The sequence below is a fragment of the Zingiber officinale genome, chromosome 8A, assembly GCF_018446385.1.
Source record: "Zingiber officinale cultivar Zhangliang chromosome 8A, Zo_v1.1, whole genome shotgun sequence".
NCBI lineage: Eukaryota > Viridiplantae > Streptophyta > Magnoliopsida > Zingiberales > Zingiberaceae > Zingiber > Zingiber officinale.
In genome coordinates this window covers 93380420-93387223 of record NC_056000.1, presented here as the reverse complement: position 1 = coordinate 93387223, position 6804 = coordinate 93380420, and positions in this window count along the sequence as shown.

Here is a 6804-nt window from a genome sequence, read left to right as displayed (position 1 = left end):
TCGGACCCTCACGACTCACTTGACTCTTCTTTGCAGCCTTGACCTCTTGCCTTCAAGCCTACTTCCTTTGGCTCTCATCCCTCGGATGCATCCAAGCCCGCGGCTCGTCCCCAATGCCATCCTTCGCGTATGCCTCGAAGTCGCTTCCCTCGGCTCTTGTCCTTGCTGCCTTGTCCATGGTCCCTCGGATGCTCCATCCTTCACCGGACCCGAAGCCGTCAACCTGAGTCACATGTGTCACCTGCAGTCCTGCACAACTCAAGTACACATATCAAACAACGAGGGCAATCCTAACTTAAACCCTTTGCCCAAACACCAAAACACATGGTCCCACGGACCATTGGGATTGCTCCAACAGACACCATATAGGATATGGACTGGGAGAGATGCCCAGGTGTCTTTCATGAGGATTTGGGGTTATGAGGCTTACGTACGACGTCAAGTCTCAGACAAATTAGGACCCAAATCCGACAAGTGCTATTTCATTGGATATCCCAAGGAAACTAAGGGATATTACTTTTACATTCCCAGTCAGCACAAGGTAGTTGTGGCAAAGACTGGGGTCTTTCTAGAAAGGGACTTTGTTTCTAGAAAGACTAGTGGGAGCGCGTTCGATCTTGAAGAAGTTCAAGATGCGAACAATAGCACTGATGCCTCGATGGAAATTGAACTGGAACAACAAAGTGTTGTGGATGATGTTGTTCCACAAGGAGTTGAGGAACAACAACTGGTTCAAGTAGACATACCTCTTCGCAGGTCTGATAGGGTACGTCGTCAGCCTGAGAGGTACTCATTTCTCTTGTCTGACCATGATGACGTTATGCTCATAGAGGATGAGCCTACCACCTATCAGGAAGCTGTGATGAGACCAGATTCCGAGAAATGGCTAGAGGCCATAAGATCCGAAATGGAGTCCATGTACACCAACCAAGTATGGACTTTGGTTGATCCACCTGAAGGGGTAAAACCCATTGGGTGTAAGTGGGTCTTTAAGAGAAAGACTGACATGGATGGACTTATCTATAAGGGGTGCTTGGTAGCTAAAGGTTTCAAGCAAATTCATGATATTGACTATGATGAAACCTTTTCTCCAGTAGCGATGTTTAAGTCTATTCGGATCATGCTTGCTATTGCAGCCTACCATGACAATGAGATATGGCAGATGGATGTCAAAACCGCGTTTCTGAATGGAAACCTACTTGAGGATGTGTACATGACACAACCTGAGGGTTTTGTAAATCCACAGCATACTAGTAGAGTATGCAAGCTGCATAGGTCCATTTATGGACTAAAGCAAGCTTCTCGGAGCTGGAATCTTCGATTCGATAATGCAATCAAACAGTTTGGTTTCATAAAGAACGAAGATGAACCTTGTGTCTACAAGAAAGTTGTAGGGGATATAGTTGTATTCCTCATATTGTATGTGGATGACATACTACTCATTGGGAAGGACATCCCTATGCTTCAGTCTGTCAAGACCTGGCTAGGGAGTTGCTTCTCAATGAAGGACTTAGGAGAGGAATCCCACATTCTAGGGATACAGATCTATAGAGATAGATCTAAGAGATTGCTTGGCCTAAGTCAGAGTACATACATTGACAAGGTACTCCTTCGGTTTGCCATGCAGAACTCCAAGAAGGGATTTCTGCCGATGTCACATGGCGTGAGTCTTTCGAAGACTCAAAGTCCCTCTTCTAGAGAGGAGAGAGACCGCATGGATCAGATCCCTTATTCCTCAGCCATATGATCGATCATGTACGCCATGCTATGTACTCGACCTGATGTCTCGTATGCTTTGAGCATGACCAGCAGATACCAGTCAGATCCAGGTGAAAGTCACTGGATAGCGGTCAAGAATATTCTTAAGTACTTAAGAAGGACTAAAGAATATTTCTTGATATATGGAGGCAATGATGAGCTAGGCGTAAAGGTTCTGATGATGCTAGCTTCCGAACCGACCGGATGACTATAGATCGGATCGGGGTTCGATTTTGCATTAATGGTGGTACCGGTGGAAGAGTTCAAGCAGATACATGAGCGATTCTACAAAGCCGAGTACATTCGCATCGAAGCGCAAATGAGGCGCTTGATCCGAGTTCATCACTGAACTTGGGGTGGTTCCCAGCATTGCTGACCCCATTGCGCTCTATTTTGACAACAATGGAGCTATAGCACAGGCGAAGGAACCTCGCTCACATCAGCGGACCAAGCATATACTACGGTGCTTCCATCTCATTCGAGAGATTATCGATAGAGGAGATGTGAAGATTTGCAGAGAACCTACAGAGGCTAACATCGCAGATCCCTTGATCAAGGCTTTGGCATAGAGGAAGCATGATGGTCACACTAGGTCATTAGGCCTTAGAGCCTATACTGATTGGCACTAGTGCTAGTTGGAGATTGTTAGTTAGAGCCCTAGAGCCAATCATTTGATGATTGTATGGACTCATTGTATCATATTCTTGTATATTAATAAAGGCATTTGTTTGGTAATTATACTTATTTATATTAGTGCCAAATAGACTAAGTATAATAGCGTCCTTGAGTAGAAGGTTCATACCTATATCAATCGATTAGTTGAATCGATAGTGAGATGATATATGGAACACTACTCTAAATCATTCCTAGTCGAGTATTAACATTCAGGGACAATGTTAATACAATAAGACTAGCATGTAGGTCAGCTCGATGACTTGATCTCACAAGTCATGGATATAGAGATATCAAGCTGACACATGGGTATGCATTAGAGAATGTATACTGAATGACCCGCCATGAGAAAGTATCATGGATCGTTATATGAGTGTCATATACTTTCTCATGTGGCTATTAGTATGACTATTAGTCCTTTGACCTGAAGTCACCATGGATCCCTACATAAGGAGTTGTGTACTTTGGTTTCGTCAAACGTCACCCGTAACAGGGTGGACTATAAAGGCGATTACTGGGTATGTAACAAATTATGCAGAGGGATGTGAGTGATGTAGATGGGATCTATCCCTCCCATATGACGGGAGCGACATCAATATTCTTGATAGAGTTAGACCACGAAGTGCATGGCCATGCCCAAATGAGCCAACATGAGATGTTGAGCTCATTTGATTGAGTGAGTCTACTTGGAGTTCAAGATTTAGATTGATTAGAGGATGACACGGTCTATGCCTCACATTGATCAATCTAGATGTTTAGGATAGAAGGACAATGTTACATATTGTGAGGAGTCACAATTAGTAGTCACAAGGTGATGTCGGATCTCGACATTCTTATAATTTGGGTAGTAATGATGTGTTGCTAGATACCGCTCATTACTTATGCTCCTAAATGGGTTTAGGGCATTGCCAACGCTACAAGAACCTATAGGGTCGCACACTTAGGACAATTAGATGGAGATTAGGTTCATATGATGAATCAAGAGGATTAGATTCATTTGATGAATCAAATTGGATTAAGAGTAATCCTAATTGGGCTAACTTGAGTTCGACTCAAGTTGATTCATGTGTTCGATGAGTCTAATTTAGATTTTGACTCATTGAATCAATTTAATTAAATGAATTAGATTCATTATATTAAGTTGGCTTGAATCAAATGGTTAGATTAGATCAACCATGGAAGAGATTGGGTCAAGTTTGACTTGACTTAAGAAGGAAGACCAAAGGTTAATTTTGACTTGACCTTTTGCTACCTCATTGGTGAGTTGGCATTAGGTGGACCAATAATGATGTTCCACATCATCATGGGTGCCACCTCATGGAAGTTACAAAGCCATTCTCTTTAATGGCTTCATATTAATTGCAATTAATGCAATTAATTTGGGAGTTTTCACCATTGAGAGTGGCCGGCCACTTTGGTTTTGAATGTGAATTCATTTTTCCATTCAAGTGGTGTATCTTCTTCTTCTTCGTCTTGAAGCTCTTCCTCTCCCTCTCCTCCTTGCTTGGCCGAATCTCACCAAGGTGCTAGCACACCTTTGTGTGAGGTTTTCTCCACCTACGTGTCCGTGTGGATACTTCTAGAGGACCGACGCTTGACGGTCTAGAGATCCGGCAACTCCTTGGACAAGCGGGAACGCGAAAGGGCACGCTTCAAGGTATATTCTTAACACATAGATCTAGGAGTAGATCTAGATATTTTGAAACTCATACTCGTAATTTTCGTTCGGTTTTCCTTGCACGGATCTACGGCTTTGGGTGATTCGGGGTTTCCGCGACGCGAAAAGCGGTTTTCGCGGCCCGAAATACCCAACAATCACTTCCCAATCGATCGACCGATCAATTGGGATTACCTGAATCGATTGCTCGATCGATTCAGCGCCTTTCTGTGCTCTCGCGTCCACGTGAGAGCTTCTGCTGCCCAATCGATCGACCGATTGATTGGCAGCTCCCAATCTATCACCCGATCGATTGGGAAAGTCTCTGTGCTCGCGATTTCATATCCCAATCGATCGGCCGATCGATTGGGCCTTCCCACAATCGCAGCACAGTCGAAATCGATCGACCGATCGATTTGGACCCTGTTTAATCGATCGTCTGATCGATTGAACACTCTGAACTTGACTCAAATTCAAGTACAAAGTCCCAAACCTAACTTCCAGTCAACCGTGACCTGTTGGGTATCCATGCTTAGCATTTGGCCGCACCCGACCAACCTCGAACTAGCCTTCTAGCCTCCTCCATCATCCTTGCGTCCCTCAGATATCTCCCCATCCTTCACGCCTTGCCTTCAGGAGTTTCGTTCGGCCTCATCCCAGTTGTCGGGTCTTCCTTGCCAAGTCATACCAGGACTTACCTTGCCAATACCACATGCTTGGACTTTCCAATTGCCTGGCTCCTCACCAGGACTTTCTCCTTTACCCCGTTGCCTAGCTCCTCACTAGGACTTTCTCCTTTGCCAAGATCACGCTTGGACTTTCCAACTACCTGGCTTCTCACTAGGATTTTCTACTTGCCTGGCTCCTCACTAGGACTTTTCTAGTCAAGTCTCCTATAAACCTTGACCTACTTGACTTGTATTCTCATCAACCTTGTTAACCCTTTGACCATCTCCATAACCGGATGATTGTTCCAGCAATCTCCTTATATTGTCAAACATCAAAACTCAAATCCTGACTCAAGCTTGACTCAACTCAAGCTTAATCAAACTGGTCAACCTTGACCTAGGGAAATTGCCCCAACAATCTTCCCCTTTTTGATATTTGACAATACCTCTAAGTTAGGCTAAATCCCATAGCCTTAACCTCTTCTTTATACCATGGCTAATTCTCATAGCCTTAACCTCTTCTTTATCACAAGGCTAAATCTCATAGCCTTAACTCCATGATAAAACATAAATGAAGGTTTCCTTCATTCTCTCCCTTTCTTAGAGGACAAACTCCCCCTGCTTGGGATGAAGGCCTAACTTAACCTTCCATTCTCTCCCTTTGTCAAACATTAAAAACTGAAAACAAACTCTTCTCCATAAGAGTTAACTCTACGTTGTTTACAACCTCATATGTTGTTAACAACCCCACAATGAAGATCTCATATTCTTTATTGCCATCAAAGCTCCCCCTTGAGCTCTACTTCACTTCACAATGCTCATCCTAGAGCATGCATCAACTTCCCAATGAAACTCCCATTTATTGTATTCAATGCTCCCCCTTGAGCAGTAATCTTCTTCACAATGCTCATCCGAGAGCATTTATCATCCTAGCAATGAAGATAACCAATCTTTTATTATTCCCTAATACTCGACCTTGAGTATTATCCATCACGAAGGTTTAACCCCCTTCCAAGGTCCTTGAAGATCAATTTTCATGCATTCAAGGAGTAGCTCCCCCTAAAAATATGGTCAAACTTCTATCATTGCACCAACAATGACTTGGAGTTCCTAAACAGTTAGGAAAATTAAAACTTGAAGTTTTGAGGTTCAAAATTCAATAATGAAACTAAACCCCAACCTAAACTTTACCTAAGTCTACCTTAACCAATCCATACTTGCTTTCATCATGAAAACTCTCCCTAAAAATATACAAGTGTATTCCAAAGGGTTAGGAATGGTTAATGACCCTTGAAAACCAAAACTTGAAGTTTTGAGGTTCCAAAGTTCCAATAACCCCATCCTAAACCCCACTTTGATTTATCTTAACCAATCCATACCTGTTTTCATCAAGAAAACTCCCCCTAAATATATACAAATGTATTCCAAGGGATTTGGAATGGTTATTGGAACTTGAAGTGGTTTAATGTGCTGAAATCAAGCTTTTCCAGCCATAATCAGACTTCTCAATCGATTGAAGTTGGGACTCAATTGATTGAAGCTACTTTAATCGATCCATTGATCGATTCCGCAAGCTACTGCTCGCAGAAATTCCCTCTGAATCGATCGGCTGATCGATCCAACCCGGGTCAATTGATCGACTGATCGATCCACTGACTCTCTGTTCATAGGAATTGGCTTCCCAATCGATGACTGATCGATTAAAGCCATCCCAATCGATCAGCTGATCGATTGGGTTTTTGATTTTCTGAAATTTAATTTCAGCGAAATTCAGAAATTCCCCAAAAATTCTACAAAATTATAAAAATCATGAAAATTCATGTAGATACTCTTTAGGGTATACTCTATCAAGGAAAAAATAGTTTTCTATGAAAATACTCCCTATTTTCAAAGATTGACACAAATTTGAAAACTCTTGGAAACTTCAATGTTTTCTCCTAGTTTGTGTCTAACTTTTCAATGATGAATACTATCAAAAGATAGTTTTCACCAAGGTTTTCAAAAGTATTTTTAAAATATTTTAAAAACTAATATCCAACCATGTTCTTT